The sequence below is a fragment of the Humulus lupulus genome, chromosome 2 (assembly GCF_963169125.1).
Source record: "Humulus lupulus chromosome 2, drHumLupu1.1, whole genome shotgun sequence".
In the NCBI taxonomy this organism is placed as follows: Eukaryota; Viridiplantae; Streptophyta; class Magnoliopsida; order Rosales; family Cannabaceae; genus Humulus; species Humulus lupulus.
In genome coordinates this window covers 253,476,565-253,492,468 of record NC_084794.1, presented here as the reverse complement: position 1 = coordinate 253,492,468, position 15,904 = coordinate 253,476,565, and positions in this window count along the sequence as shown.

Sequence of the window (15,904 nt, the reverse complement as noted above, 5' to 3'; positions counted from 1 at the left end):
GCATACTTCAGACAATACAAGTATGCATACATATAAATAATGGTATCTTAACCAATCAAACACAAACACAATAATGACCATGTTCCTAAACGGGGTTGAGCCCTACCTATGCAAACAAGGCAAGCATTCATTAAACAATTATCCAAACACAAAGCATTCAAGCATAACCTAAATCGTGCTCATTCTTAGGGGTCGAGCCCTATTCATAGTTATAATCAACAACTGAGCCAAGCCCTAATCACATATTGGGCGCAGTTTTCTTACCTTAGGTCCGAGTGCAACGTATATTAAGAACGACCCTCGAGCATGATCCCAGCTCTGAGCCCCTAGCGATAACCTAGTCACAACCAATATATAATCTTGTAAAAATGAGCGAATAAAGGTTTAAGGACCGAGTCCTAGCCTCTAAGACCTCGAATTATACTAAATCGGGAAGTAGGATTGATCTCGAGCCCTTAGGTTTGAGTTCCCGCACTCAAAACCTTCCCGGGGCTCAAAATCCCTTCAAGCGACGTGGCTCAAAACAAAGGAGCCACGACCCACCACAAGTCAGAGAGCCCAAGGCTCTCCTCTATTTTGACACGCACTGCGGCGCGCTCCTACTTGCACCACGGCTCAAATGGAGGTTCGGCACCTTTTTCTTCTTCCTGCTTATGAGAGTCGCGATGCCCCAAGAATAGGGCCGCGACTCGCCAAGAAAACTCAGAAATTCCCCCATTTTCTTCAAGCAAAAACCCACCAAAAACCTATCTAGACATAGCTAAATCCCCAAGGTAAAGTTCCCTAGCACCTCAAAACACACAAAACCCAAGCCTTAACTTGGTCAAAACCTCCTCAAATCCCAAAATTCAGAACTGAGTTTCTAAACTCTAAAACTTAACTAAAAATAAAAGAAACATAGAGATTCAAGGATGAAAATTGTTACCTCAGTTGCCCTAAGTGATGTTAAGCTCCTACCCAAGCAATCTCGAGCCTAGGCTAGCCTCGATTCCTCCTAGATCGCAAGAATTCCTAAGGAATTTGAGTGTGTGTGTGAACGAGAGAGAGAGAGAGAGAGAGAGAGAGAGAGAGAGAGAGAGAGCGAGAGTACTGGATGGTTTTCCTTCTATTTTTGGTGTTTGTGAGGTTTACTTAGACTCCACTACAAGAAATAAGATTTTTAGCTACCGCGTTTTTAGATACCAAATATTATTAGTACCAATTAATCATATTTTGCTACTAATTTGTGGTAGCTAAATAATTTAGTTGTAAAATCTGAAAAAGGAAGACCAAATGTTTCAACTACTAAATTTATTAGTAGCTAATTAATATTTTAAGTACAGTTTTTTTGGTAGCTAAATCTATTGGTGCCAAGAAACAAAATTAACAAGTTTATATATTATTTGGCTACCATATTATTTTGGTAGCAGAACAAACACTTTTAGCTACTATATTTTAGTAGCAAAACACAAACTTTTAGCTACTAATTTTTTGGTAGCAAAAAATAAATGTTTTACTAAAAAAATAGGTACTAATTATTCAAACTATTAATGTTATGCTACTAAAATATTATGTAAAAGTACACAATATAAAATACTAAAAGAATAAACTTATTAATAAACCATAAGTCTCTTTAAAATAATTATAAAAACTATTTTATTATTAAAAGACATATTAATAATTATAATGTATACATATAATTAAATTATATATAATACATACATATTGGAATAAAATATTGTATTTATACTAATATAAAACAAATCGTATGAAAATATAATAAATAAAATAAATTTAATATGTTTTATTATTAATTAATATAAATATAAATATAAATAAATACAATATTTCATTACTAACCTCTCTCACATTTTCGTATGAAACCGTCTGTAACACGATATTATCTCACACACTCACCACTAATTAGCACTAACGCTAGTGACCTAGTCTACAGAAAAAAGTATATATATAATTTATAATAAATAATTCCATAAGACTATCAAGTCTTTCTCTCAGTCATAAACCTCAAATAATTTATCATATCAGCTCCTACTCCTCCTTCACGACTGATCGAAAGCTTAACATATAAGTTTTTTATAATATGTTGAGAGTATATGATTATGAGGCAGTATATATAATCAACTACACAATTCTCTTCAATGCTCATGTTAGAAATTTATTGGGTCACAATTGTATATATAAAATGTGTGTTGGATCATCAAATAAAATAAGTCAAATTTATGTGGTCTATTTTGGAATAAAGTTTATAACTTAAGGGCATATTTGTCATGATTTTAATATGTGGATACCAATTAGACAATTTCTGATTTGAAGAGGGGCCAAATTAGAAATAGTTAATAAATATTACTAACTGCTTTGACAGTTGGTAATATAATGGGTAATGGTCCCCATTTTTGCATCGTATCGTATTTTTCCAGATTCCTGAATCCCCATCATCAGGAAAATAAGGCTTCAAATGTTTTTGATGCAAAACTTGGAAAATCATACCCTTTTACAAACGATTCAATGGACTCCGGTACACTTTCGCTAATTTTTGATTCTATAGTTAGATTTCTCATGAATTAATTAAGGTTAAATTCAGAATATAGTATTCTTACATTTGATACCAGAACATCCCTGAATTAATTCTTAAGAATATATGGTAGTATTAATCTTCCATGAAATTAATTTTTGCAATCGTTTATATATATATATATATTATTAATTCATACGATTCTGCTAATTCTAATCATATGCGATTCTGTGATATTATCACTTTGGTGATATAAGGGGTCTATTTTAGTTTCATTAATGTATATATATATATGTGTATATATAAAAGTAATCATGTTGCATTGATACCGTAATACAGATTTTGGGATTGGTTATATATGATGATCCCTTGAAGGGCCTGTTTGTAGTAATCCTTAAGTCTGGTTGCGATTGCTTATTACGATTGCCTTCTTTTGAGGATAATAACCAAAACAGATTATATGTATATATATAGAATAAAATAAAAACAAAAACAGATTGCCAATAGTATTTTGTTTTTTGTTTTTTTATATATGAATATATAATAATAATAATATAGTAACAATTTAATTCAAATTTTGGTTTTAGAATTTATTAAGGATATCTAATATTTAATTAAATTAATTGAAACAAAATATCACCAAAGTGATCTCTTTTATGTAGATTAATTTAATAAAAATATCAAGATAATTGTATGTATGTAATTCATGTGTTTATTAACTGACCCAAAGGTAAGTTAATATTTGACAGAGTTTCATACATACATATGGTGATAAATGTGTGACAATTATAAGGTATTTTTTGTGTGAATAATATGTTAGTCCAAAGATTGCATATTATTTGACATAATTTATTGTCAATGTTTGATCGCTATAACAAGAGTACCGCTTACAATTAATATTATTGTCCAAAGACTTGATATTAATGATGTGTTTGGTATCTTGAGATGGGATTAACCATTATTTGAATTTATTGTTTTATTTGTTTTTTTTTTTTATATGAGCATGTTAATTTATGTAATTGTATTGTTCTTTTCCAGATGTTGCTTCTGTATCTGCTAACCTTAATTCGGTGCCGGTCCTTAATGGTAATAACTTTAAGGACTGGAAGGAGAACATTTTCATTGTTCTTGGCTGCATGGATCTTGACCTTACATTAAGGATGGATCGGCCTGCTTCTCTTACGGATGCCAGTACCTCCGAGCAAAGGAGGATTTATGAGAAGTGGGACCGTTCAAACAGCATGAGTCTTATGATCATCAAGCGCGGCATACCTGAGGCTTTTAGGGGTGCGGTGTTCGAGGAGGTCACCGATGCCACAACTTTCCTTGCTGAAATTGAGAAACGCTTTGCAAAAAGCGATAAGGCGGAAACAAGTACTCTTTTAAAGAAACTTATTTCCATGAGGTTTAAGGGCAAGGAAAACATAAGGGAGTACATTATGGAAATGTCTCACCTTGCTTCAAAGTTGAAGGCACTAAAGCTTGAGCTTTCGGATGACTTGCTTGTGCATTTAGTGCTTATCTCTCTTCCTCCACAATTCAGTCAATTCAAGGTCAGTTACAAGTGTCAAAGGGAGAAGTGGACTCTTAATGAGCTCATCTCATTTTGTGTTCAAGAGGAAGAAAGATTGAAGCAAGAGAAGACTGAAAGTGCTCATTTGGCAAGCACCTCTAAAAATAAGGGCAAGAAAAGGAAATCTGAGAATGAAGCTGCTAAGGGTCCAACCCAAAAGAAACAACAGAAGGATTCAGATGGTTGTTTCTTTTGTAACAAGCCTGGACATGTGAAGAAAAATTGTACCAAGTATCACGCATGGCGTGCAAAGAAAGGTACATTTCTTACTTTGGTCTGTTCTGAGGTAAATTTAGCTTCAGTACCAAGAAACACTTGGTGGTTAGATTCCGGTGCTACAACTAACATCAGTGTTTCAATGCAGGGTTGCCTGAGTTACCGAAAGCCAAGTGATGCTGAAAGAAGCATTTATGTGGGAGACGGCAAGTCGGTGAATGTGGAAGCAATAGGGCATTTTAGGTTGTTGTTAAGTACTGGTTACTATTTGGACTTAATAGATACTTTTGTTGTACCGTCATGTAGGCGGAATTTGGTTTCTATTTCTTGTTTGGACAAATTAGGTTATTGTTGTTCATTTGGAAACAACTGCTTTAGTTTATCTATTAATTCAAATACTGTTGGAACTGGTTCTCTTATGGTTTATGACAACTTATATTTGCTTGACACCGTTGCTTCTTATAGTGAAACCTTAAATGTGGAATCACGTGGTACTAAGCGTAAAATAGATAATGAAAAATCAAGTTCCTTATGGCACAAACGGTTAGGTCACATCTCTAGAAATAGAGTTGAGCGACTTGTGTCTGATTGAATCTTGGATTCAATTGATTTTTCAGACTTTGATGTTTGCATTGAATGCATCAAAGGCAAACAGACCAAACAAAGAAATTAGGTGCGAAAAGAGCTATGGACGTCTTAGAGTTGATACATACGGACATTTGTGGGCCATTTCCTACACCTTCTTGGAATGGTCAACAATATTTTGTATCATTCATAGATGATTACTCGAGATATGCGTACCTATTTCTACTTCATGAAAAGTCTCAAGTCTTGGACGTGTTCAAATCTTTTAAGGCTGAAGTTGAGAATCAACTTAGCAAAAGAATAAAGCAAGTCAGGTCTGACCGTGGTGGTGAGTACTATGGTAGATATGACGGATCAGGTGAACAACGTCCAGGACCTTTTGCCAGATATCTAGAGGAGTGTGGAATTGTCCCACAGTACACTATGTCGGGATCTCCTAGCATGAATGGTGTTTCTGAAAGACGAAACCGTACTCTTAAAGATATGGTAAGGAGTATGATCAGTCATTCAACCTTACCAGAATCACTCTGGGGAGAGGCACTTAAGACAGCAGCCTACATTTTGAATAGGGTACCAACTAAAGCAGCTGCAAAAACACCTTATGAGCTTTGGACTGGGCGAAAGCCTAGTCTTAAGCACTTTCACGTTTGGGGATGTTCAGCTGAAGCTAGGCCTTATAGGCCAAATGAAAAGAAGTTGGAACCCAAAACTGTGAGCAGCTACTTTATTGGATATTCTGAACGATCTAGGGGTTTCAAGTTTTATGATCCCAAAGTAAAGAATATATTTGAAACGGGAACTGCAAAGTTTTTTGAGGATATTGAGTTTGGGGGGAGAAATACGGTTAAGGACTTTGTTTTTGAGGAGGATTTAGAATCAGCCACTCTTCTTGAAGATGAGTTGATTTCTATTCCATTAGTTGCTTTTGACAATGTTCAGGATTCCAATCCTGATATTGATCAAGTTTTAGATCAAGAGCAACCAAACATAGTCAATCAAACCCCAGAGGTACAAACTCAACAACCTCAAGAACAAGTGCCTTTGCGACGATCCACTAGAGAAAGAAGAAATACTATTAATCCAGATGAATACATAGTGTATCTTCAAGAACATGAGGATGACATTGGAATGATGGAAGATGATCCAATCAACTTTCATCAGGCCATGAAAAGTTCTAACTCTCAAAAGTGGAATGAAGCAATGAATGAAGAGTATAAGTCTATGCAAGACAATAAAGTTTGGGAGCTTGTCCCATTACCAGAAGGAAATAAACCGATTGGTTGCAAATGGATTTTTAAGACAAAACGGGATTCAAAAGGTAATGTGGAAAGGTATAAAGCTCGTCTTGTAGCAAAAGGATATACTCAAAAGGAAGGGATTGACTTTAAGGAGACCTTTTCTCCAGTTTCATCAAAGGACTCTTTTAGGACAATCATGGCACTTGTTGCACATTATGATTTAGAGCTTCATCAGATGGATGTGAAAACAGCATTTCTCAATGGAAACATTGATGAAACAATATATATGATGCAGCCTGAAAACTTTGTGTCAGGAGACCCAAAGAAGATGGTTTGCAAATTGACCAAATCCATTTATGGACTCAAACAAGCTTCCCGTCAATGGTACCACAAATTTCATCAAGTGATTCTTTCGTTTGGTTTTGAGATGAATGTTGTTGATGATTGTGTGTATCACAAGTTCAGTGGGAGTAAACATGTTTTCCTGGTTTTGTATGTTGATGACATACTGCTTGCCACAAATGATATAGGCATGTTGCACGAAACCAAGAGATTTCTGTCAAGAAATTTTGAGATGAAAGATCTTGGTGACGCCTCTTTTGTTTTAGGAATTCAAATACATCAAGACCGTTCTCGGGGTATTATTGGATTATCACAAAAGAGCTATATCGATAAAGTACTCAAAAGGTTTGGCATGCAAGATTGTAGACCAGGTGATACCCCTGTCGTTAAAGGAGACAAATTTAGTCTTAAGCAATGCCCTAAAGCAAGCCTTGAAATTCAAGAAATGCAAAAGATTCCCTACGCTTCAGCTGTTGGGAGTCTAATGTATGCTCAAGTTTGTACGCGTCCGGATATAGCGTACATTGTTGGAGTGTTAGGAAGATACTTAAGCAATCCAGGAATTGATCACTGGAAAGCAGCCAAAAAGGTTATGAGATATTTGAAGAGAACAAGAGATTACATGCTCACATATAGGAGGTCAGATCACTTTGAGATCATTGGATATTCTGACTCCAACTTTGCGGGATGCCAAGATAGTAGGAGATCCACTTCGGGCTACATATATCTGTTAGGTGGTGGAGCTATATCATGGAGGAGTGCAAAACAAACACTCATAGCTTCATCCACCATGGCAGCAGAGGTTGTTGCATGTTATGAGGCATCCAACCAAGGTATATGGCTGAGAAACTTTGTCACCGGGCTGCGCATTGTGGATGGAATTGAAAGACCACTTAAGTTGTATTGTGACAATAAGTCAGCTGTATTTTATTCCAACAACAACAGGAGCTCGACAAAGTCAAAACATATTGACATCAAGTTCCTTGTTGTAAAAGAAAGGGTACAGAGTGGACATATTTGTATAGAACACTTAGGTACAAACTCCATGATTGCAGACCCCCTTACTAAGGGTTTGCCACCCAAGGTCTTTCATGAGCACACTGCTCGTATGGGTGTTTTAGAGTATGAGGATATCTAGATTCAGTGGGAGTTTGTCTATATTATCCTTTGTGTTTTTTATGTGTTTCATGAAACTTGTGTAATTGGATATTTTTCTGATCATAAATTATGTTATTCAGTTTATCTCACTTTGTACATTAAGCTAAAATTTTGATCTCTATAAAGTAAAGTAGGACCAATTGAAAATTGACATGAATAGATCACCATGCATGTAATTTTCATACCACATTATCATGATTGATCTATGTCATTTAACTGTATCGATATATGTGACCATTGATGGGTTTAGTTGTGATTGATACAACGAAAATCGCTTTGATCCTATGTTGATATAGTTAATGGACGAGATTGCATATGCCTATGGTTATGACGACAAAGTTATGAGCTCAATAAGGTTAACACATTTATATATATACATATGTGGCCCAGTGGGAGATTGTTAGAAATTTATTGGGGTCACAATTGTATATATAAAATGTGTGTTGGGTCATCAAATAAAATAAGTCAAATTTATGTGGTCTATTTTGGAATAAAGTTTATAACTTAAGGGCATATTTGTCATGATTTTAATATGTGGATACCAATTAGACAATTTCTGATTTGATGAGGGGCCAAATTAGAAATAGTTAATAAATATTACTAACTGCTTTGACAGTTGGTAATATAATGGGTAATGGTCCCCATTTTTGCATCGTATCGTATTTTTCCAGATTCTTGAATCCCCATCATCAGGAAAATAAGGCTTCAAAGGTTTTTGATGCAAAACTTGGAAGATCATACCCTTTTACAAACGATTCAATGGACTCCGGTACGCTTCTGCTAATCTCTGATTCTATAGTTAGATTTCTCATTAATTAATTAGGGCTAAATTCAGATTATAGTATTCTTACAGCTGAAACGTTGACCATGAAAGCATGATCATTTCCAAATCCAATGCAGTGGACCAAACTACTCTAAACAAATTCCAAAAGCACAAATGGTTCTCACATCAATAGAAAATGTTACATATATGTTATTATTTGAGTAGGTAATAGTAATTACATTAGTCTTTTTTATATTTGCTTTCTCTCTTACTCTTGTTTATTTGATTATTTACCTCTATTTTGTTCTTTCTTTTTTTCGTCCTTTTGCAAGCTTTTACAAAGTTTGGGAGATTGTGGAAGACTAGAGAGAAGACAATAATCCAAAATTTGTTTTACACTTACGAGCAAAGTCTATACTAAACACCATGTTGTAATTTTTTTCATTAATCAAGCCATCTTAGTTTTGCACCTTCAATGTATACAATAAATGTTTATCATAATTATTAGATTCTTATTCAGCGATAATGTTTCTCATGATCTTTTATTATTTTTATATTTTAATAATTAAACAATTACAATATTTTTGTTTAAAAAATAACAATAAAACCAAAAAAAAAAACAAATTTCTCCATTTGTTAGTGGAAAGCAGTTTTTGAGCTTCCGATTTTAAAATATTTTGCTACTAAATCTTACATACAAAATAGCATCATTAATATAAAACAAAACAATTTGCTACCAAATTATGGTAGCAAAAATAAATTAGTAGATTCAAAAGTAATCATTTTGCTACTAAAGACAATAGTTTTTGCTACTAAATATTTAGTAGCAAATAAACAATATTTTGGTAGCTAAATACTTTTAGCGACGGGGTAATAGCTACGAACTAGCTACAATTTTTTTTGTAGCAAATGATCTATTAGCTACCAAAAATATATTATTGGTTACCAATCTTTGAGTAGCTAAAAGATTTTTTTCATGTAGTGTAAGTAACCTTAATCAAATCCCGAGGCTCGGGGTACCAAAAGCGTCCCCGAGGGCAAAATGGTCAAAATTCCTGGAATTCCCTTCTAATCTCACTAATACCGAATATATCCTCGAATATTCATTCCGGTAACCCGAGAACCCGGTAATGTACTAGATACCCAAAATACCCCTTGACTCACCTTGAGTCTGGTATTAGGTCCCGGTGTGACTTTCCCGCTAACTTGCTCCCTAGGATCATCTCGTGCCGAGTAACCCAAATATATCCACATAATAATGTGGTCTCACATATATACTACATATATGCACATATATTCCAAATATACCCATAACATACCAAATTACGAAAATTGCCCTTTTAATAAGAAACGGGCCCACATGCATATTTAATATACCTAACACATGCACATCTAATCATATTATCATATAACTCACTATAACGTCCTCCTAATCCGGGACTGTTACACTGTGTACTTTAAATAGTGTTAGACTTTCTAATCAAGTCATTTGATTATAAACGTGTAAATAAGGTTAATGTCAAGGGTTATGGTTAAAATTTTTGGTCAAAAGAACTGTTGACTTTTCATTTAAAGGTTTCATACATACATGGGATCCCAAAATATTACAAACAACCATTTGAAAGGGTGTATATACTTCAAAAGTTACAACTGACCGACCTAAGCGGAAAAATAAGGGATACAACCCTAATTCCTCTAAGATACACCCGGCCGTGGTGGATGAGCAGCCGCATATGTACACGCCGCCACTGAAGCTCTCCAACTCATGGTTGGTCCAACTTTCCCTTGCCTTTACCTGCACCACATAGCACCCATGAGCCAAGACTCACCAAGAAAACTAAAACTTATGCATGAATAGTAAATACAGATTCTAGATGCATATCTAGCATGCCCAACAGTAATAACCTACTCATGCATACATACAATTACAAATAAATGACTATCATGTCATAATGGGGGCCCGCTGCCCTAAATAAACAAATTATAAGTCATACTGAGGCTCAGCGCCCTAGGATCTGGGACTAATGAGTCACCCTGGGGGCTCGTGCCCTATCCTCTGTATAAGCAGCCTTAGAGCTGGCCTAGTGTACCTAGCGCTTTGATTTTCCATGACCATTGGGTCTGACAAGCGTATAATGCGCTCCCGGTTAGGCCTAACAATATCGACTAGCGCCTAGCGCGCTATTTTCACCCTTAACTTATGAGCCAAGGCTTTTTCAATCAAATAATGCATACAAACACATATCTTTTAACAATTATCCCAAAGCAGAGCATTCATGCATGCTTAATCAATTAAACACAGACATAATCATAGTCATGTTCTTTCTTAGGGGTCCGAGCCCTATTCATAATCACATTAAACAACCAGATAAACAGATAAGCAACTACTGAGAAGCATACTTCAGATAATACAAGTATGCATACGTATAAATCATGGTATCTTAACCAATCAAACACAAACATAGTAATATATATATATTCCCTAACGGGGATGAGCCCTACCTATGCAAACAAGGCAAGCATTCATTAAACAATTATCCAGGCACAGAGCATTTAAGAATAACCTAAATCATGCTCACACCCAGAGGCTGAGCCCTATTCATAGTTATAATCAATAAACAAGTCGAGCCCTAATCACATAAATCACGTATTGGGTGCAGTTTTCTTACCTCAGGTCCGAGTATAGTGTAATAATAAGAACAGCCCTCGAGCACGATCCCAGTTCCGAGCCCCTAGAGATAACCTAGTCACAACCATAATATAGGATTCCATCAATAACGAGCAAATAAAGGCTTCGGACCAAGTCCTAGCCTCCATGATGTCGAATTCTACTAGACGGGGTAGTAGGATCGACCCCGAGCCCTTAAGGTTGAGTTTCCACACTCAAGACCTAAGGTGGCCAAAACAGTCCAGGCAGGCTGTGACTTGGCCCTAAGGGCCGCGACATGCCTCCCAAATAGAAAGCCCCCTGTCTGAAAAATGAGAAACGGGTCGTGACGCGCTTCCCAGACAGAACCGCCCCTGACCTCTTGGTTCAAGAGGTCCGCAGAACCCCAAGAACAGGGTCGCGGCCCGACCCTACGAACCCGGAATTCTCTAGTTTTTCTTCAGCCAAACTCAACCACAAACAACCCCAAATCCATCCTAGAAGCATAATTCAATCCCCAAGACACATTCAACATAATACCAGCAATAAAACCCAACTTAAACTTGATTAAAAACCCATCAAAATCTCAAAATCCAACTCTTGAGCCACAAGTTCAAGAACACCTCAAGAACAGCCAAATTAAAACAGAATTTAATGGAAACCAATGTCTAAAGTTTACCTCAACTGGAAGTTAAATTCCCCTAGCAGAAACAAATCCAATCCTAAGTTTAGGCCTTCAATTCCCAAACTTTGAGCCAACAATTCTCCTTAATCCTCAAGAAATACTCAAAAATCTATTCCCGTTACCCGATAACCTGGTAACGTACTAGTTGCCCAAAATACCCCTTGACTCACCCCTAGTCGGGTATTGGGTCTCGTTGTGACTTTCCTGCTAACTTGCTCCCTAAGATCGTCTCGTGCGGAGTAACCCAAATAAACCCACATAATTATGTGGTCTCTCACATATTTCACATATATGCATATATATACAATTATGCCAATAACGGACCAAATTACAAAAATTTCCCTTCTAATAAGAAATGGGCCCACATGCATACTAAATACCCCTAAACATGCATATTCTAGTTATATTATCATATAACTCACATAATCACATACTTACCACAAACATATCTCATACAAGCATATATTTCCATAAATTGCCATCCTGGCCCCCTAATCAAGGCCCTAAGCCTTCTTAGGTAATTTGGGACGTTACACTCATATAACCACATAATAACATACATATATATCATAAAAACACATAACTTTCCATAAACTTCCATCCTGGCCCCCTAATATAGGCCCTAAGCCTTATTAGGTAATTTGGGACGTTACAATGCTGCTTCCTGAACCTCTCATACATGGGTTCCCATCTATCTCCCCCGCAAGGGGTTGTACTGCAGCTGGTACCACTGGTTGTATCACTGTCGATACTATGAGTTGTAGTTTCCCCGCTGGAAGCTGTTGCTGTCTAAATAGGAAAATTTCATCTTTCTGCCTCTGTAACCTAGCTTGCATATCTGCAAGCACCTGCTGCCAGTTCTCTGAAGCTGGCAGTGGGGCCTAGCCCTAGTCATTCTCTTCCCTGGCCTGTATTTCTTGGCCAGCATACCTCTCTGACCTTTGAGGAAGCATACTGATAACTGTCCCACTCTACAGCGATCAATTCGGCCATTAGGTAAGTAATAACTATACATTTTGCCACCTTACGGTCCAAGATAGAACAAACAAACATATGCAATGCTAATAAGCATGCCAACACGTAATATATTCAATCATGGTGCTAATAAGTACTTACTGATATTCATCAACAACGACATACATAAGCAGTTAATGATGCAAATAAGCATGTTTAAGCATTTATACTTGTATAGCAATGCTAATAAGCATGTTCTTTAATCCCTGCTAGTATTAACAGTGCTAATAATCATATCCTGACCTATATGCAATTAGCAACGCTAATAAGTGGTTCCTTTGCATTCATAAGCAATAACAATGCTAATAAGCATATCTTTATCATTCATGCAACAGTCAAGGGCCAAGCCCTATCATAATATCTCATGCTTCCTAATAAGGCACACAGATAAGACATATACATTTATTTAAACAGTTAAGCACTTAATCATATAAGTAGTTACCAAACCCTGAGTCGAGCTTGTCTTTAGTAGCGAGTGTACATGCCCAGCCAATCTTTAGGAACCCTTAAACCTTGGCAAGGTCCTCCTAATCCAGGATCGTTACATTGTGTACTTTAAATAGTATCAGACTTGCTAATAAAGTCCCTTGGTTATAAACGTGTAACTAAGGTTAATGTCAAGGGTTAGGGTTAAAATTTTTGGTTAAAAGGAAATGTTGACTTTTCATTTAAAAGTTAGTAAATACTTTTGGGAATATATGGCTTTACTATTTGCAAATCAACAATGAATAATGATAATAATGCAATATTCCAAACCCTAGATGTTAATCAAGATTCAAATTTAAAGTATGAGTGAAATTCTTGATAATCAAATAAACATGTTCATGATATGAATGTTAATCTAGAATATAAGAACCTAAATGAATAAATGATGATAAGATAAACTTAGATACATTTAATCATCTATACCAACAATGAAAAACATAATAGAATGACAAAAGACAAGATTAGGGTTAGAGAGATACAACCATTGTATTGAGCAACTTGAATCTTCAAACTTGGAGAACTTCTAAGGCTTATACACAATATGAATATTGTTGCCCAAAATCTCTATTCAAGGCCTTCCCAATTGCTTGAAGCTTCAACTATGCAGAATGAGATTTAGGATTGAACAAGCCTTGAAACTCATGCAAGTCAAGCAAGCCTGATGAGTTTCTTGGAGAAAACTTTGGTCTTAAAAAGCTAGAGAGAGAATGAGTTTTAGAGAGAGAGTTGGAAAGTGTGATCAAGGCTTTTCAACTCTAATAACCCATATATATAGTGTAGGCATCATCATTAGTCCAACCAATAGGATTAGAACATTTAAAACACATCATTTGGAGCATTTTACGTAAACTGTATGACTCTAGAAGACCACCTAGGCGATGTATCGCCTACATGCAGGCGATACGTTGCCTACTAGTAGGCGATGCATCGCCTACTAGAGCTTTTGAAGTCCTTTGCATTTAGGTGATCCTACGCCACTTAGGGGGCGACGTATCACCACCCTCTATGACTTTGGAGCACTCCAATGGTCCTAAAATTTCTCCAAATGCTACCAAACGTTTTTAGAAGGTTTGGATACCTCATTGTATCACTTTAGACCCATAAAAGTCACTTTTAGATGTGTTCTACACAATCTCATGTTTTCACTTCTCTTTAAGTGAAAATTGTTAAGTGTTTTGCACCTCAACGTGTAAACATCTTAACCATTATATTTAACCAATCTCAACATTCCCCCACTTGGTTAAATATAATCCTCTCTTCTTAGATTAATAGTTTTTGTGCATAAAATAAAGTATCTTTTGATTTGAACTTTATCTTAGTGAAAGTATTACAAAGCCTTATCGAAGTCATTGGTGTCTTACAGATTGAACCAAGTACTCCTTAATGATAAAATCGGTAACACCAAAAACACCTCCACTTGACCATTCATTTTCCCACATTTCTTGCTTATCACTCATATGGCCATGTGCTCATCCATTTCATGAACTTTCCAGGGAGAAACTCAAACTCCCATGAGAGGCGGCACCACCTCTAAGTTCACATAGGTGAAGTTTTTATAGCATCTTTGCTACCTTTAGAGATGTTTGTTGCATACAACTCAACTTCATTAAAATCCCTAGGCTTAACCCTCAATCAATAGCAACCAACACTAACCATCCTTGGATGGTACTCATTATTTTGTTAGTGTTGAAACAATTCACCCAATAACTTGTTCTTACCCATTGAACTCTTGCCCTTGATGTTCACAAGTTTGGAGTTGGGTTGCCATCATTGGTGAATATATTATTCTAGGAGTTTTAGTCTCATCCCTTTTGAAGTAGAACTTACTAACCTCTTCGCAAGAGGTTTTGTAAATGGATCCGCTAAGTTCTCACTTCTCTTAACATATGAGATCGATATGATTCCTCCACGAATCAATTGTCTCACATACTCATGTCTTAGACTTATATGTCCAGACTTCCCATTATATATGCCATTATATGCTCTAGCCAATGTGGCTTGACTATCACAAAGTATCGAGATCGTTAATACCTCATCTGCAGAAATTAGGATTTTCAATATGAGATCCCTAAGCCACTCAGCCTCTTTGTTGGTTGCCGCTAAAGCTATAAATTCGGCCTCCATGGTTGAGTGTGAAATACATGTTTGCCTCTTAGAACCCTAAGAAATCGCTCCTCTTCCGAGCATAAACACCCAACCACTTGTGTAGAGATTACTCCTACACTTGATATCCAACTCGCATCGGAATATCCTTCAAGTTTCTTCGGGAACTTTGAATGTTGGAGGCCTAGCTGCTTGGTCCTTTTAAGGTACCTTAGAACTCTCTCAATCGCTTTCCAATGTTCCATACTTGGATTACTAGTAAACCTACTTAGTTTACTAACCGCATATGCAATATTTTCTCTTGTACAATGAGCGGCATACATTAGACTCCCTAATGCACTTGCATACTCAAGTTAAGCCACTGCTCTACCATTATTCTTTTCAAGCTTTATGCTTGAATCAAATGGTGTATTTGCCTCTTTGATTTTGAGATGACTAAACTTGTCAAGCACTTTCTCAACATAGTGTTCTTGACTTAAGGCATAACCCCCACTATTTCTTCTCACTTTTATACCCAATATGATATCAACCTCTCCAAGGTCTTTCATCTTGAAAGTGGAAGATAGAAACCTCTTCGTTTCC